Source organism: Myotis myotis, unplaced genomic scaffold (assembly GCF_014108235.1).
Source record: "Myotis myotis isolate mMyoMyo1 unplaced genomic scaffold, mMyoMyo1.p scaffold_m19_p_2, whole genome shotgun sequence".
NCBI classification, from domain to species: Eukaryota; Metazoa; Chordata; class Mammalia; order Chiroptera; family Vespertilionidae; genus Myotis; species Myotis myotis.
Genome location: NW_023416324.1, coordinates 84,416,943 through 84,435,126, shown reverse-complemented (window position 1 = coordinate 84,435,126; position 18,184 = coordinate 84,416,943). Strand labels below are relative to the sequence as shown.

Sequence of the window (18,184 nt, the reverse complement as noted above, 5' to 3'; positions counted from 1 at the left end):
GGGAACTTTGGGACAACACGAAAAGAAACAACATCCACATAATAAGGATGCCAGAAGGAGAGGCAACTGAGCAAGGAATAGAAAACCTGTTTGAAGAAATAATGACAGAAAATTTCCCTGATGTTGGGAAGAAGAAAAAACTCACACAAGTCCAAGCTCACAGAGACCCAAACAAGATGAACCCAAAAAGACCGATACCAAGACACATTATAATTAAGTTGGCAAATGCAATGACAAAGTAAGAATCTTAAAGGCTGCTATGGAGAGACAGAAAGTTACCTACATAGGATGTCCCATCAGACTATCAACTGATTTATCAACAGAAACACATCAAGCCAGAAGGAAATGAAATGAAATACACAAAGTCATGCAAAGTAAGGGTCTGAATTCAAGAATACTGTACCCAGCAAGGCTATCAATCAAAGTTGAGGGTGAAATCAGGAGACTCACAAAAAAAAAGGACTAAGGGGGTTTATTACCACCAAACCAGCATGCTAAAGGGACTGCTGTAAAAAGAAGAAATAGGAAAGGAAGAAGGAACACAGGTATAAAGAATAAGAATGGTGACAAACAAGTACCTATCAATAATAACTTTAAATGTAAATGTATTAAACTCCACAATCAAAAGACATAGGGTAGCTGAGTGGATAAATATATCTGGTGTCTATAGGAGACTCACCTCTGGGATAGCAACACTTATACCTGACAAATAAGACCTCAATGTGAAGCCCATAACAAGAGATAAGGAAGGCCACTTCATAATACTAAAGAATATATAACTCTGGCAAACATATATGCACCCAATACAGGAGCACTAAAATACATAAAAAACTTCTGGAGGATATCAAGGGAGAGATTGACAGCAATACAGTCATAGTAGGAGACTTTAATACCCCACTAACACCACTGGATAAATCCTCTAAACAAAAATCAGCCAACAAACAGCCATCCTAAATGACTCTCTAGATCAGATGGAATTAATTAACATCTTCAGAACATTTCACCCTAAGCCACAGAATATACATTCTTCTCAAGTGCACATGGGCCATTCTCAAAGATAGACCACATATTGGGTCACAGGCAAAGTCTCTTCAAATTCAAGAAGATAGAAATCATATCAAGCATCTTCTCAGATCACAATGGCATAAAATTAGAAACGAACTACAATAAAAACAATGAAAAAAATCAAACACCTGGAAGCTAAATAGCATGCTATTAAACAATGATTGGGTTACCAAAGAGATCAAAGAAATAAAAAGCATCAAGGCAACAAACGACAATGAAAACACAACAATCCAAAATCTATGGGACACAGTAAAAGCAGTCTTGAGAGGGAAGTTCATAGCTCTACAAGGCTACCTCAAAAAACAAGAAAAAATGGTAATAAATTATCTAATTCTACAACTCAAAGAGTTAGAGAGTGACAAGAAAAGCGCAGTGTAAGCAGAAAGAATGAACTAATAAAGAGCAGAGTGGAAATAAATGACATAGAAACCAAAAATACAATATTAAAGATCAACAAAACTAAGGGCTGGTTCTTTGAAAGGATAAACAAGATTGATGAACCTCTAGCCAGGCTCACCAAGAAGCAAAGAGAGAGGCTCCAAATAAACAAAATCAGAAATGAAAGAGGTGAAATAACAACCGATCCCACAGACATACAAAGGATTATGAAAAAATACTATGAACAAATCTATTCCAACAAAATGGACAACCTAGGTGAAATGGACATATTTTTAGAAAAATACAAGCTCCCAAAACTCAATCAGGAAGAGTAAGAGAACTTGAATAGGCTGATAACTACTAAAGAAATTGAAGCAATGATCAAAAATCTTCCAGCAAACAAAAGCCCTGTTCTGGGAAGCATTACAGGGGTGTTCTACCAAGCATTCAAAGAAGAACTAAAACCTATCCTCCTCAGACTATTCAAAAAAAATTCAAGAGGAAGGAACAATTCCAAGCACTTTCTGTGAAGCCAGCATCATCCTAATCCCAAAACCAGATAAAGATACCACAAAAAAAGGAGAACCATAGGCCAATATCCTTGATGAACATAGATGCTAAAATCCTCAACAAAATTCTAGCAAGTCAGATTCAGCATTACATTAGAAAGATCATACACCATGACCAAGTGGGATTTATTCCAGGGATGCAAAGATGGTACAATATCCACAAATAAATAAATGTGACATATCACATAAACAAACTGAGAGACAAAAATCACGTAATCATATTGATCGATGCAGAAAAAGCATTTGACAAAATCCAACACCCTTTCTTGATAAAAACTTTCAGCAAAGCGGTAATAGAGGGATCATACCTCAACATAATGAAAGCCTTATATGACAAACCTACAGCCAACATCATACTCAATGGGCAAAAACTAAACTCATTACCCTGAGAATGGGAACAAGACAGGGGTGCCCACATTTACCATTCCTGTTTGATATAGTAGTGGTAGTGCTGACCATAGTGATCAGACAAGAAGAAGAAATAAAAGGCATCCAAATTGGAAAAAAAGAAGTAAAACTGTCCTTATTCACAGATGACATGATACTATACATAGAAAACCCCAAAGACACCATCAAAAAACTACTAGACCTAATAAATGAATTTGGCAATGTAGCAGGATACAAAATTAACACCAAGAAATCTATGACTTTTTTATACATCAATAATGAATTCACAGAAAGAGAAATGAAAAACAATACCATTTACCATTGCACCAAAAAATTAAGATACCTAGGAATAATCTTAACTAATAAGGTAAAAGACCTGTGCTCAGAAAACTACAGGACATTGAAAAAAGAGATAGAAGAAGACATAAAAAAATTAAAGAACATACTATGTTTATGGATTTGTAGAAGCAACATCATTAAAATGTGCATACTACCCAAAGCAATCTACAAATTCAATACAATCTTCATTAAACTACCTATGGCATACTACAAAGATCTAGAACAAACTCTCCAAAAATTCAGCTGGAATAAAAACAAAACAAAACAAATAGCCACAGCAATCCTGAGAAAGAAGAACAAAGTTGGAGGGATCACAATACCAGATATCAAGCTATATTTCCAAGCTACGGTTCTCAAACCTGCCTGGTACTGGCACAAGAACAGACATATAGACCAGTGGAACAGAAGAGAGAACCCAGAAATCGACCTAAGCCATTATGTTCAATTATTTGACAAAAGAGGCAAGAACATACAATGGAGTCAAGACAGTCTCTTCAATAAATGGTGTTGGGAAAATTGGTCAGATACATGCAAAAAAATGAAACTAGATCATCAACTTACACTACACAAAAACAAAATCAAAATGGCTAAAGGACTTAAATGTAAGATGGGAAACCATAAAAATACTACAAGACTCCATAGGCAGCAAAATAGCAGACATATGTCATAGCAATATCTTTACCAACACAGCTCCTAGGGCAATGGAGAATAAGGAGAAAATAAACAAATGGGACTACATCAAAATAAAAAGCTTCTGCAAAGCAAAAGAAACCATCAAGAAAACAACAAGAAAGCCCACTGCATGGGAGAACATATTGCCAATGATATTTCCCATAATGGTTTAATTTCCAAAATTTACAGAGAACTCACACAACTTAACAAAAGGAAGATAAATGATCCAATCAAAGAATGGGCAAAGGACCTAAATAGACACTTTTTGAAAGAGGACATACAGAAGGCCCAGAGACATAAGAAAACATGCTCAAAGTCACTAATCATCTGAGAGACGCAAATCAAAGCAACAATGAGATACCATCTCACACCTGTCAGAATGGCTATCATCAACAAATCAACAAATGACAAGTGCTGGAGAGGATGTGGAGAAAAAGGAACCCTCGTGCACTGCTGGTGAGAATGCAGACTGGTGCAGCCATTGTGGAAGACAGTATGGAGTTTCCTCAAAAAGTTAAAAATGGAACTCCCATTTGACCAAGTAATACCACTTCTAGGAATATATCCCAACAAACCAGAAACACCAATCAGAAAGGATATATGCACTCCTATGCTCATAGCAGTACAATTTACAATAGCTAAGATTTGGAAACAACCTAAGTGCCCATCAGCAGATGAGTGGATTAAAAAACTGTGGTACATCTACACAATGGAATACTACGCCGCTATAAAGAAGAAGGAACTTTTACCATTTGTAACAGCATGGATGGAACTGGAGATCATTATGCTAAGTGAAATAAACCAGTCAGAGAAAGATAAATATCACATGATCTCACTCATATGTGGGATATAATGATCAACATAATTTGATGAACAAGAATAGATCCAGAGACAAATGGCAGGGGAGGGGGATTAGAGAGCAACCAAAGGACGTGTATGCATGCATATTAGCATAACCAATGGACACAGACACTGGGGCGGTGGGGGCTTGCCCGGGGTGGGAATGGCTGGAGGGTAGAGAGGCTCAAGTGGGGAAAAAGGAGACATATGGAAATCTTTAGACAATAAATAAAATTTTTTTAAAAAAGAGTGAGGCAGCCCTCTTTACACTGATTTAGATTTTTTCCAACATGTATAGAAAGATGTGAAGGCAAGGTTCAGAACAGTATATCATCATTTGTGGAAAAAATATGTATGGATCTGGACACGAATACAGTATATGTGAAAGCATCTGCCATAGATTGGAATTGTAGTTGCTTTTGAAGAGGGGAACTGGGTGGCTAGGGGGTAGAATATGAGAAAGACTTATTTTTTATGCAGGCATTGTTGTACACTTTGAATTTTATGGTGTGTGCATGTATTAACCACTCAAAATAATTTTAAAATATTTTTTAAAGTATATTGGTAAGAACCCAAAATGATGGTACCTTAAGCTAAACTGGTGTCAATAGAAACAAGGAAAAGAGAATTGGCAGGACATGATAAATAACTGGATTGGCAAGTGGGAGAAGGAAGAGTCCAGAATGATGCTCAGATTCTTAGTGGATAGAAGACAGAGAACCTAAGAGCATATTGCTTCAAAGAAAATTTAACCCTATATAATAAAACCCTAACATGCAAATCAACCGAATGACAGAATGACAGGTCACTATGACTTGCACTGACCACCAGGAAGAAGACACTCAACACAGGAGCTGCCCCCTGGTGGTCAGTGCACTCCCACAGGGGGAGCACCGTTCAGCCAGAAGCCGGGCTCAAGGCTGGTGAGCACAGGGGCGGTGGCAGGAGCCTCTCCCGCCTCTGCTGCAGGTAGGCAGTAAGGAGTGAGGGGTCCCAAACTGTGAGAGCCCCCGGACTGCGAGAGGGATGTCCACCGAGGGGTCCAGGATTGCGAGAGGGTGCAGGCTGGGCTGAGGGACCCCCTGAGTGTATGAATTTGGGGCACCTGGCCTCTAGTGTACATGATAAAACAATTAGGTTTATAGAAAAACCACATTTTATAAAATTCAAGGCTGTTCCTTTCTGTACTGAACTACCATAAACCACTTGCAATTAGATTATATTTTAATTTTCCTTGTATTTCTTACAGAACCTTGTATGGTGTTTGACTTGTAATAGATGCCCAATAGATATTTGTTACATAAATGTCTGAAAATTAAATTTCTAAAAATGTGGGGTGTTTTTTCCCCCCAGAAAGTGGACTAAATACTTGCCCTGATATTTTCTGAGCATGAGCATCAAAGAGACTGAAAATAAAATAAAATATTTCATCATCTTTTTACCAGAGGGTGACAGGCACAGGTGGAGAAAAGATGTAGTTCTTGCAGCAAGTTGCTAATTGGAACAAGGCATAGGACTTGCAAAACATAAGATCATTTGTTTTAATATCTCTAAGTAAAGGGAAGAGTCAGTTTAGCCACTAGAGGGCTCTCATCATTCCATTTATTGTAGGCCTAGAATTATTCATGAAATAGAAAATGCAGTTGAAGACTAGAAGAGAATACATACTCTCTCCCACCCCATTAAATGTATGCTACCATTGTAAGGCCATTCTGCCAAGTTATCTTATTACACGATGAGAAAATTTAAAGTCAGCAAATGTGCTTTAAATACTCTATTTCCAAATGCCAAGAATGGCCTCCTTATCTTTTGTTAATTAAAAAAATGAATGTATCTCTAGTGCCTTGTAATGCCAAGACTGCTCGGGAGGTATTCTCCTATATTAGGTGGCCAGAAAGAGGAATTTGCAATGGGCTCCTTCCCTTAATGTAAGCCTACCTGATGCGATGTTTGTTGAAATTTTAGTGCTTTATGAAGACTTAGAGGGTTCTAAAATCTAGGATTCCTGGAGTCGATGGCATTTACAAGTTTTCATTGCCTTCTCCCCATTTTTATTCTGTTGGGTCATAAGTAATGATCTCATAATTATACTTCAAGTCAGGGAATGATTGGGACCCTCTTGCTGATTCTGTAAAGTCACATAGACAATAAGTTATTCTGATCCTTTGTGCACCATTGGCTGCTTTGTCCATTGTGATTTAACGCTAAATCTACCAGGTTCACAAAGGATAACCTATAAATACCCCTCATTGGATTAATAGAGCTCTTGAGTTAAGAGAGCAGACAAGGGAAGTGATGTTTACTGACTGCCAGATCCTGGTGTGCTCCAGATCCATTCTGACATTCCATCCATACATTCCATTTACACTAATACAAGGCAAGTATTTCACACCAAATTTATATATATATATGAGAAAACCAGCTCTGAAAGGTTGAATGAGTTATCCAAGGCTGTGGAAATGGGACTAACTGAATTTTTCCTGCCTATAAAGCTCATCCTCTTTTTGATGTTGCAGTAGCCCCTATATTATGAGCTTATACCAGCCGTGGGCAAACTACGGCCCGCAGGCCGGATCTGGTCTGGCCCGTTTGAAATGAATAAAACTATTGAAAAAAAAGACCGTACCCTTTTATGTAATGATGTTTACTTTGAATTTATATTAGTTCACACAAACACTCCATCCATGCTTTTGTTCCGGCCCTCCGGTCCAGTTTAAGAACCCATTGTGGCCCTCGAGTCAAAAAGTTTGCCCACCCCTGGCTTATACTGTAAGCCTTCTTCATCCTCTGGCTACCACTCTCTCTCCAAGCCATTCAGGGGTCTTTTGAACTGTGGCTCATTGATGGAGCTTTAAGGCAGTGTGTTCTGTAGCCCCTGCAATGCCTACTGGGAATGTGATGTAATGGTGGTTGCAGAAACATCACAGGGCTGCTCCCTAGGTGCAGTAGGAAGGGGAGGTAGTATCCCCCCAACTCTCCATCAACCACAGTGCACGGGACAGTGATTAGATCCTTGCAATTCTTTTGCAGTAACCTCTCTGATCTACTAATGGCCTCTGACTCTGAGATGGCCCGCAGGTAAACACAGATGAGGTTAATGAGCCAACAGATCAGTGATTGTGTGCCTTGCTGTGGACTTTATGTATTGATCATTTGTTTTGAGCTTATATAATAATGGCTCTTGCTCCCAGGAGTAAGGCACAGTGACCCATGGTCAAAAGGACATATGCTTATGGATTTGCAGTGACTCCTTCACACCTTCTCATCCAATTCACCTGGTAGGCAGTGTTACCTGAGCAGGATGATAGTTGAGGATGTTTGTAAAGTCTGTAACCTTAGAGGGCAGTGGTCTCTAGCACCTCAATCAGAAAGTCCCACCCAAGACCATGGCCTTATAAGCCTCATTAGCACATTTGCCAAACATGAATGCGCTGGGCAACCCGATCGCTAAGGCACAGCATTTTGAAACACCAAGTTCCCTCACGGTCACGAGCGGAACAGTTTTGAAGCAACACTCACACATTAGTGTTTTCTTCCTGAAATCTGTTCACTGAATGAGCTCATCTGAGGGAGGGCAGACTGTTGTTTCCTTGATTGGAACATGTGGGATTTCGGGAGACTCTTGAATGAAGGGAAGAGAGACTTTGGCAAATGGAAGCAGAGGGCTTATTATAGGCCTATGAGTCACAGGGACTGCAGGCAAATGATCCAGAGGACCAGTGAGTGAAGGCAGGTGCCAAGCAGGGCTGGAGGGCAAACCCAGGGGAAGGTAGAGGAGTGCATTAGTCAGGGTGCTCCAGAGAAACAGAACCCACAGGGTGTGTGTATGTGTGTGTGAGTGTGTGTGTGTGCGCGCGCGCGCGCGCGCGCACACACATGCACATATGTGTATGATGGATAGATTTAACTTAAGGAATGGACTCATGGTATTGAAGAGGCTGGCAAGTCCAGGGTTTGCAGGGTGGGCTACAGGCTGGAGACTCAGGAGAGCTGAGAATAGCCACAAGGAGCTCCCACCGTGTTTCAGCAGTCCGGGCTCTTTATCTGCTTAGGAAGTGAATTGAGGTGTGTAGGTAGATGTGAGAATACCCAGTCAGAAGGCTTTGTAAGGTCTCTGAGCATGCCCAGAGCCTGGCTCTGCACTCTGCCTTAAAGTCACCTCTGGTGTTGCAGCCAAAAGGACCAGGCATCAATCATGCCAGCAAATATGCCAAGCATCAGGATGGCCGGGCTTGAGAAGGCAACTGAGAAAGAAAGTTGTAGCTCTCCCAGGTTGGCTGCACATTAGAGGTGCTTTTAATCTCCCAGTGCCTAATCTGTAGCCAAATCCAAACTTTCTGCAGGAAGGATCTGAGCAGGAGTATTTTCATAAGCTCCCCGGGTGACTCTGAATATGCAGGCAAGGCCGAATAGCTCTGCCAGGCACCCCTCCAGCAACCCTTTGCATTATCATCCCCCAATGTCCCTTTAACCCATTTTCTTGTCCATTCAAGCTGCAAGGGCTCAAGAAAGAGGATTTTTGTTTGTTTGTTTTTATTGTCTAAAGTTTTACATATGTCTCCTTTTTCCTCGATTGACTCCCTCCCACCAGCCATTCCCACCCACAAGGGCAAGCCCCCACCACCCCAGTGTTTATGTCCATTGGTCATACTAATATGCATGCATGCAAGTCCTTTGGTTGATCTCTAACTGCCCACCTCCCCTGCCATTTGTCTCTGGATCTATTTTTGTTCATCAGTATATGTTGATCATTATATCCCACATATGAGTGAGATCATGTGATATTTATCTTTCTCCGACTGGCTTATTTTGCTTAGCATAATACTCTCCAGTTCTGCCCATGTTGTTGCAAGTGGTAAAAGTTCCTTCTTTTTTATAGTAGTGTAGTATTCCACTGTGTAGATGTACCACTGTTTTTAAATTCACTCATCTGCTGATGGGCACTTAGGTTGTTTCCAAATCTTATCTATTGTAAATTGTGCTGCTATGAACATAGGAGTGCATATATCCTTTCTGATTGGTGTTATATTCCTAGAAGTGGTATTACTGGGTCAAATGGGAGTTGCATTTTTAACTTTGAGGAAACTCCATACTGTCTTCCACAATGGCTGCACCAGTCTGCTTTCCCACCAGCAGTGCACGAGGGCTCCTTTTTCTCCACATCCTTGCCAGTACTTGTCGTTTGTTGACTTGTTGATGAGAGCCAATCTGACAAGTGTGAGATGGTACCTCATTGTCATTTTGATTTGCATCTCTTGGATGATTAGTGACTTAGAGTATGTTTTCTTATGTCTCTCAGCCTTCTGCATGTCCTCTTTCGAAATCAAGAAAGAGGGTTTTCCACAATAATGAGTTTTCTTTTTTTCAGGGCCTGTTCCCTTTCCATATTTCCTCAGAAGGCTTAAAATGAAAATGTTTAACATTTTGACCTTGAGGAGGCAGAAGGAAGGGTTTATTTTCTAGACATTATGAAGGAAACAGAAGCAGAAATTTGTAGAAATCATGTGGCATAACGGAAAGGGAACACACACCCCAGCTGACCATGCTGGGCATGGGCTCCATTCTTCTTGGGTAATTCTCCCTCAGAAAATCCACTAATCTCGCTGAGCCTCGGTTTCTTCATCCTTAACTTTGGAATAATAATATCTACCTTTCAGGGATGTGGAGAGGTCTAGCGATAATTAATGTAGGTGGCCCTTCATAGTAGGCACTCAGTAGTATAAATTATTGGTGACTGTTTGAATTAAGACAGATAAGTGAGAAGAATGAAAAGCTGAAATTTGATATTTAGTGACCTCTGACCCTCAATATCCTCATTTGTAAAATAGGGGTAATTATGCTGAATTGAATAGCATCTCCCCAATATTTATGACCTAGAAAGTCAGAATGTGACTTTTATTTAGAAATAGAGTCTTTGCATATGTGATCAGTGAGTCAGTTTATCATTTTCACAGTAATTTCAACAAGAGGTGATCATCTTCCCTAGTTTCATAAATCAAGGGTGACCCCCAAGAAAGGGGACACAAGAGATCACAGAAGCCTGGAAACAGATGGGCTTGCATGAGTTCCTGCCCTAGGAGTCCTGGCAAGTATACTGGAATTGAACCTTCTTTTCCTTCATTCAACTGAAGGGCCTGGCCCAGAAAGCCACTTCTCCTTCTGCTCCGCCATCATAGGAAGAGAAACTGGTGTCTCCATTGTGTGGGTGGATTTAAGTCTGGGGCCCCTTGTCCTTCTCCCACAGGCACTGTCCACTGCCCCTGTAGCCAGAAAGGTGCACAGGGGGTGGGGAGACCTCTCTGGTAGAGAGGTTTGAATGAAACATTCTGGACTACAGTTGGGCTTTAAAACCAATGACTGGTGTCTTTATAAGAGAACGGAGAGGGAGATTTGGACTCAGATTCCCTCTGTGGTAAGAGATACAGAGGCCCACATGGTAGAATCCATATGAAGATAAAGGCAGAGATCAGCGTGGTGTGCACAAACCAAGGATTATCATGAGCAATCAGGAGGAAGAATTCTTTCCTAGACCTTCAGAGGGAGCATGGTGCTGCTGACACCTTGATTCATACTGTCAGCCTCCAGAACTGTGAGAGGATAAACTGCTGTTTTTAAGCCACCTGGTTTGTGGCCTTTTGTTATGGTAGCCCTAGGAAACCAATACAGATCATAAAAGCTATACTACTTATAGGTTACTGCAATAACAAATTAATTTACATTGTAAATATAATTAAATTTAGTAATGGTCAAGTTTTAGTTCAATGTTTAGTGGGATTATTTAGATATTGGGTGAACAATATTATGATGATTATGAAGTTAAGATGATGGAGAGTTAGGAGAACAAATACTGTATGTTTTTACCTTGCCAGATATCTGGCACACAAATCTGTAATAAGAGCCAAGGCCACTGGCACTTGCAGGGTCTTTCAAGGAAGACCGTGTGAGATAAAGGGAAATGACAAGTGTTGAGTATAAAAGGGGACAAGGAGAGGTGCAATAAGGCAATAAGTCAAAATCAAAGAGCTGCCCTCCATGGGTACCTTCACCCACCAACCAGGGAAAAAGGGCTGACTGCTTTTTGATCTCAGGTGCACAAGCACAACCCTTTGTAACACACACAGACACATACACAAATAGCTTTGCAGTGGTTCTCAACCTTCTGGCCCTTTAAATATAGTTCCTCATGTTGTGCCCCAACCATAAAATTATTTTCGTTGCTACTTCATAACTGTAATGTTGCTACTGTTATGAATTGTAATGTAAATATCTGATATGCAGGATGGTCTTAGGAGACCCCTGTGAAAGGGTCATTTGACTGCCAAAGGGGTCGCGACCCACAGGTTGAGAACCGCTGGCTTAGAGCTTTGCTGGCTCTCATCCTTGGGGACCCACCCTGGAGTGGTGCTTTCAATCTTTTTCCCAAAAAGCAACCACTGAACTGAGATCCATGTGCACATTTATTAAACCCACTAGAGTGCCCAGAGAAGTCTCCCTTCACCATTGTTTAGACAATCACTCAAGTAATCTCTGGATTCCATGCGGAGTCTCAGATGGCTCCCCAGTGGGCCCGAGAGAAGTTCATCTGTGAGTTGGAAGGGTAATATGCAACAGGTCTCTTCTTTCTCTTGATGTAAGAAAGCCACATTACTTTGCAGAAGACTGACCGATTGAGTACAGATAGACCCCCTGGCCTCTTGCTTTTAGTGTGGCAATATGTGAGGGCACTAAAAGGTTGTGATGGCGGGAAGTCTAGCAGAGGAAAAACATGCAGTGCCAATACAATCTATTTTATAGTAAAAAGAATTTTATTTAATCCCATGACTTTAAAAATTGGCAAAGTTGAGTTAATGCATGCACATAAAGTGATGATGTGAGTACATTTTAGCATGTAGTTAAAAATTTTTTCAAATGGAATAAAACATGCCTAGATTGAGAGTTTTCAGAATTGTGTGCCAGATATCTGGCAAGGTAAAATCATACAGTATTTGTTTTCCTAACTCTCCATCATCTTAACTTCATAATTCAAGTTATAATGAAATTAAGTGTTGAGTGAAAACAAATCCCTAAAATGTAACCAAATCTACCTGCTCAGACCAGACTTAAGCCTCAGCGGAAGGTTTGCAAGCTCTTGTAGAGGAAGTGTTTTTTTTCTGTTCTTCCTGTCAGCATCTCAAAGGAGCTCAGTCTAGCAGAGCAGCTGCTAAGGAGTGAGCTGGAAATCAAGGCTCGGTTCTGCATTCCCAAAAGTGCTGCAGGGTAAAAGGATGTAAATCTCAAATCCTAACACAGATGGACTGGATGATGACCACCATGTCCCTATCCTTACGTTATGGCATGTACATGGCCAGGGCCAAACACATAGTAGGCACTTTATAATTACCTGTTTAATGAATCCTATGGTATGGTGGAGCGCAGTGTTGTTCAACTTAATGGTTGCAACCCTATCATTGGATTAAAAAAATCAATGTAATTGTCACAATATACTTCAAATAATAGAAGAAAATAGGGAAGAAAATAAAGGGGTATATCATACACATTAAAAATATGTATGTGTGTTTCTACTAGGCCTAGAAGTAAAATGTATTTCTGAGGGTATCAGGAAATATTAAAAGCCATTGGTGGAGTAGAAGCTACTGGGGTCAGATAGATCTAGGTTTGAGTTCTAGTGTCAGCATGAGACACTGGAGCATGTTACTTAAATCTGCCTGAGCATCAAACATGGACCATTTAAAGTCTACTGTGTATTATGCATTGTGCTGTGCGTAGAGGAAACAGTGGTGAATAAGATATACTCTTTGCCTTCAAGGCAGCACACGGTGTGACTTTAATAAGTGTCAGTCTCTCTTCAACACTTCAGTAACTCTGGGACTGGTTAGTAAGATGTTCGGGTAAGAAGGAATCTTGGGGAAGTTCAGTCCTAAATCTCTTCATGAGCCAATGGAATCCAAACTTCTTTCTTTGCTCTGTTGCCTCTCCTCAAGAATGATGACAGCCCAATACTGACTTCTCTCCCCAGCCAAAAAATGAGTTTAAATTCCTGTGGTGCCAGGCAGGCAATCGAGACTGGAAACAAAGAGTGACATGTCACAGCTGTGCCTCCTCTTTCTACTCCTCCAAAGGCATCCAGGATTTTATTGACCCAAGTGGCCAAGATCACTGTCTAGCTCTATTTTGGGGCACGGCAACCACAGATTAGCTCTCCAGGGAGGTGTGGAGAGCCAAGATACATACCTAGCCTTCTCTTGGCAGCTTACATGGTAAAATGTGAATGAGGCAAGGTCTGTCCTCAAAGTCTGCAGCTCACCCTTTCTGTAGCTGTTCTTTTCCTTATAATATCCCCATTTTCACTCTGCCAAGCATGCCCCCTCCCATACTAATACTTGCTTTCAAATCATGAACTATCTTTCGTTGGAAATTGAACATGAATAAATAGGTCACCCCTCTCATAAGCATTTACATGTTAAATTTGTCTCTCCATGTCACATGGAAGGCTTTACCCCTAGTGAAAGATATAGATATAGATATATAGATATAGAGATATAGATATAGATAGATATAGATATAGATATAGATATAGATATAGATATAGATATATAGATATTGTACATTAGCAAGATACACAGGATGGCAGTAAAAGCAGAGACCCTTCTCATGTCCCTAAAGAATCACACCATAAAAGTGGCTGAGGAAGTCTCCGTTATGACAAAACAAGGGTTAGACTAGACCAGGTCTTAATGAGAGCAGATGTCATCTGTAAGGAAGGGATGAGCAGGCGCCTGAAGAATAATAAATGATGATGTAAAGAAGGCTTGTCTTCAGTGCTCCCCCTGCTCCATTTCTCTTTTAAAGATCAGTCTCCCTGACTTGGAACCTCAAACCCCATACGCTGTCCTTGGGGTAACCGTCTAGCCCTTCACCTGCAGGCAGCCATCATTCCCCAGGCCAGTCCACATGTGCTTTTCCTCTTTATCAAAATGTATTCGTTCCGTGTCCCATTGTGCCAAGGTGCTTTCCATGCTAGGCCACATGGACTCTAACTTGATCACCACTGTTGTTAACAGGGCTCCAGGATTTAAGATGGGAGAGTATCTTCAATGAGATAGGGAGTCTCACACTGGGAATATCGACTTTTAGGAGAGCAGGAAGATATTTGGTGAGGAAGCTTATAGGAAAGAAGCTGGAAGTATCCTTGAGGCCGTCTGTAAGTATTTTCTGTATGTTCTCCTGGTGCTGGGTCAGGCGTTGTGGAGGATATAGACAACTCAACATGACCATGGCCTCAAAGAATTTGCAGTTAAGCAGGGTGGGATGGGGAATCTAGGATGCCAAGCACGTGTATCCACCACTTTAAATAATGGTATTTTATTATGGTAGGTATTATCATATGACTTCAAGGCTCAGAAAAGTCAACTATTTTCCCCAAGTTCTTATAAATTGTGAGTGTGGAGTCAGGATTTGGATTCACATCTGGTTGGCTTCTGAAGCTTATGCTCTTCCGGCATTCCATACTCTTATGGAAACTGAAGCCAAGAGGAGAGATAAAGGAGAGAGGGTTGGGATGCTGTGTAGGACTGATGTGGCCTGCGACTGGGGGTGGTGGTGGTGGGGGGACGTGGGGGGGATGGTTAAATAATGTCATTAGCCCAGGGTCTGAGAAGGAAGAAGACACTTTTTAGGAGAACTGGGAAGTGGTGTTCCAATAAGTCCTGAAGCCATGAAGAACAACATATTTATTCCATAGTAGCTGAAAGAAGGAGGCATTTCCAGGTAGAGTTTAAGGAGAGGCTTAGGAGTAGGAAGAAAAGTGTGCTGGCAGCCAAAGCCAGAGACTTGATTCAGGAAATGAAAATTATTCCTTGGGGGCCCCCTTCTCTTTTGCCTCATCCTAATTCAACGGAGGGAGGGAGACCCAACGCAGGAGAGGGTTCCCCCTTGGGGACAGGAACTGAGCAAACCCAGCTTCCTCACAGGCCTGCCAGGAGCCGCAGCCTCAGGAGGGTGTTCAGGGCTGCGAACTTCTCAGAAGTCCCCAATGGCACAGGTTGCACACTTCCGGGGGGAAGGTGAGGGAGCCAGGGGGTTGTGTTTTCTTTTGGAAATCCTGGCCAGTTTCCATTTACATAACACAGCTTAACCCACGGGGGCAGGAGCCAGGAGGCAGGTTCTGTCCCTTATTTTCCTCTCCGAGACACAGAAACCTTTATTTTCTCCCCATACCGCAAACCAGTGCTGTTAAATAATATTGGATAATTGCACCTGTCGTCCTCCCCATATTGTGTTGAGGAAAAATAATTGCTGGTTTTCTGCCTTGCAGTTTAGCTGTGACTCTGTCATTTGACTCCGAGCATGTCATTTTCTCCCATTTTAGACTGTGTATAGTCAAGCTCTATGAAAGGACTCACCGATAGCGGCCCCGCGTGTGTGAGTGGGCGCAGGCCTCATTCAGCAACGATTTCTAATTTATACAGCATTGAAAATCCACAGCTATAAATAAACAGTTCTGGCTGGCTTTGCTGCCTACTCAAATGCTTTATTAAAAAAAAAAAAAAAAAAAAAGAACTGCCAACTGCATGAGAAAGGAGAGCAATGTCTGGATGTGGATTCTAGTTTCTAACTCTTGGCCCTCTGAGGGGACACACCAGGTTAGGGATGGGGGACCTGGCCTCACCTCGCTCCTTCCTTGACCCTCCCCCCCCCCGACCCCCCAACCCCCCCCCCCCTCCACACACACACACACTCCCCATGTGCAGGCGTAACATGTTTGGGGATTATTACAGTATATGAAACTGACTTCCTGTTATGACAAATATGGCGAGGAGGTGCAGAGGAGCTGGAAATAGCTTGAGAAATGTATGACTCTTTTGGGAGGCGGGTGGGTAGAGCTAATGTTTTGTTTAGGTAAACAAGATAAATCTCCCCAAATTCAAAATTCATGTCACATGTGAGACAGGCCTCCAAAACATGCATAGGGGGATGGAGCAGTGAGGTCCCTAAGGCGGGGGGGGGGGGGGGGGGCATTCCTCCCTCTACCTGCATGCATGGGTGAGAGTTTCCACCAAGTTGGGGACCCCTGATCTTTTTTTATTTGTCCAGCCTTACAGATATACAAACATTTTTGCTTTTTTAAATAAAGGCTTTCAGATGACCATTTATTGCTTTGCTCTGTGATAAAAAGGAAGGTTGGCTCAGGAATCAACCATCTTTGTGACCTTGGCCCAGTCTTTTCCCTTCTCTGAACCTAGTGCTGAACTGGAGTCAGCTTGTACAGGCTTACAAGGACCAAGCGTTGGTTCATATCTCTTCCCAACTCTGCATTCAGTGACCTGTTGGTAGCTTGAAAAGGCCATGGTGGAGTATTTACACCAGGAAAATGGGCAAACACTATTTTAAAAAAAACCTTAATTTTTTTTCCAGATAGTTGTGGTTTTTTTTTTCTTTAAGAATAGTTGATTGATTTTTAGAAAAAGAGGAAGGAAGAGGGAGAGAGACATTGATGTGAGAGCACAACATCAATCGGCTGCCTCCTGCATACCCCCCACTGGGGATGAAGCCCGAAACCCCTGGCATATGCCCTTGACTGGGAATCAAACTGGCAACCTCCTGGTGCACAGGACAATAGCCAACCAACTGAGCCACACTAGCCAGGGCTAGAAAGTTGATTTTAAAACATTTATCGGGATACCAATATCAGAAACTCAGTATATTCACTTGTAAAATAAGAACAATAATGCATTTTCTACTTAAGATTTTTGTGAGGATAAAATGAGATCATGGAGGTGAATGTGGTTGTAAATTACATGACATGATACAAACACTATTGCTGGATATATGCACCCCTGTGTTCATAGCAGCACAATTTACAATAGCTAAGATTTGGAAACAGCCTAAATGCCCATCAGCAGATGAGTGGATTAGAAAACTGTGGTACATCTACACAATGGAATACTACACAGCAATAAAAAAGAAGGAATTCTTACCATTTGCAACAGCATGGATGGAACTGGAGAGTATTATGCTAAGTGAAATAAGTCAGTCAGTGAAAGATAAATACCACATGATCTCACTCATTTGTGGATAATAAAGAACATTATAAACTGATGAACAAAAAATAGATACAGAGGCAAAGAAGCACCAAAGAGACTGTCAAACTACAGCAGGAGGGCAGGGGAGGGTTGGGGGTGGGCGGTAAGAGATCAACCAAAGGACTTGTATGCATGCATATAAGCATAACCAATGGATACAAGATACTGGGGAGTGGGGGTGAAGTCATGTGCTGGGGGGTAGGGAAGACCGGGGGGGAGGTCAATGGGGGAAAAAAAAGGAGACATATGTACTACTATTTGTAATCCTTTAAACAATAAAATTAAATTAAAAAAATATTATTGCTGGTATGTAATCATTTGTATGTTTTTTACGCACTAATAGCTTAACACAGCCTGATATGGGCACTGCATACCCTTTAATGAATGTTTAATCAATGTTCTTCATGGGTGTTTTGTTGCTTCTCTTTTTCAAAGCTACAGCAGCACCAAGGAAGCATTGTGTGCTCAATGGGAAATGAATCTGAGGTAGTTCTGGTGTTGGAATAGACACTGCACAACGGCCAGTCATGTAGCAATCAAGGCTTAATTTGGTCCTAGGGACAGTAAAGCCACAAATAGAAATCTGCAGGCTCATTCTAGCCAAGAGCTTACTATGACTGTGAGAAGTATGCAGCCAGAGTCATCTTTAGGGTGTGGAAAATTTGGGTGATCCCCTGCAGGCTTCAGATCTGGGGAATTTCCACTGTGACAACTGCTCTGGGCTCCTGCTGAGACCAGGTGCTTGGAGCAGTCAAGAAGCAGCAGGTACCGGAAAAGAGGGGGTGTCCCAGCTCAATCCAGAAGGACTTGAGTCTCCTATTTATATGAGAGTAGAGGAGTAGGGATCAGGCA

General features: G+C 41.5%; 1 protein-coding gene across 9 annotated transcripts in view; it reads right to left on the bottom strand.

Annotated features, from left to right (window-relative positions):
* The window catches only part of LOC118676466 (androgen dependent TFPI regulating protein), a 113,437-nt gene that overhangs the window by 11,677 nt on the left and 83,576 nt on the right, over window positions 1–18,184 (bottom strand). The window lies entirely within an intron of this gene.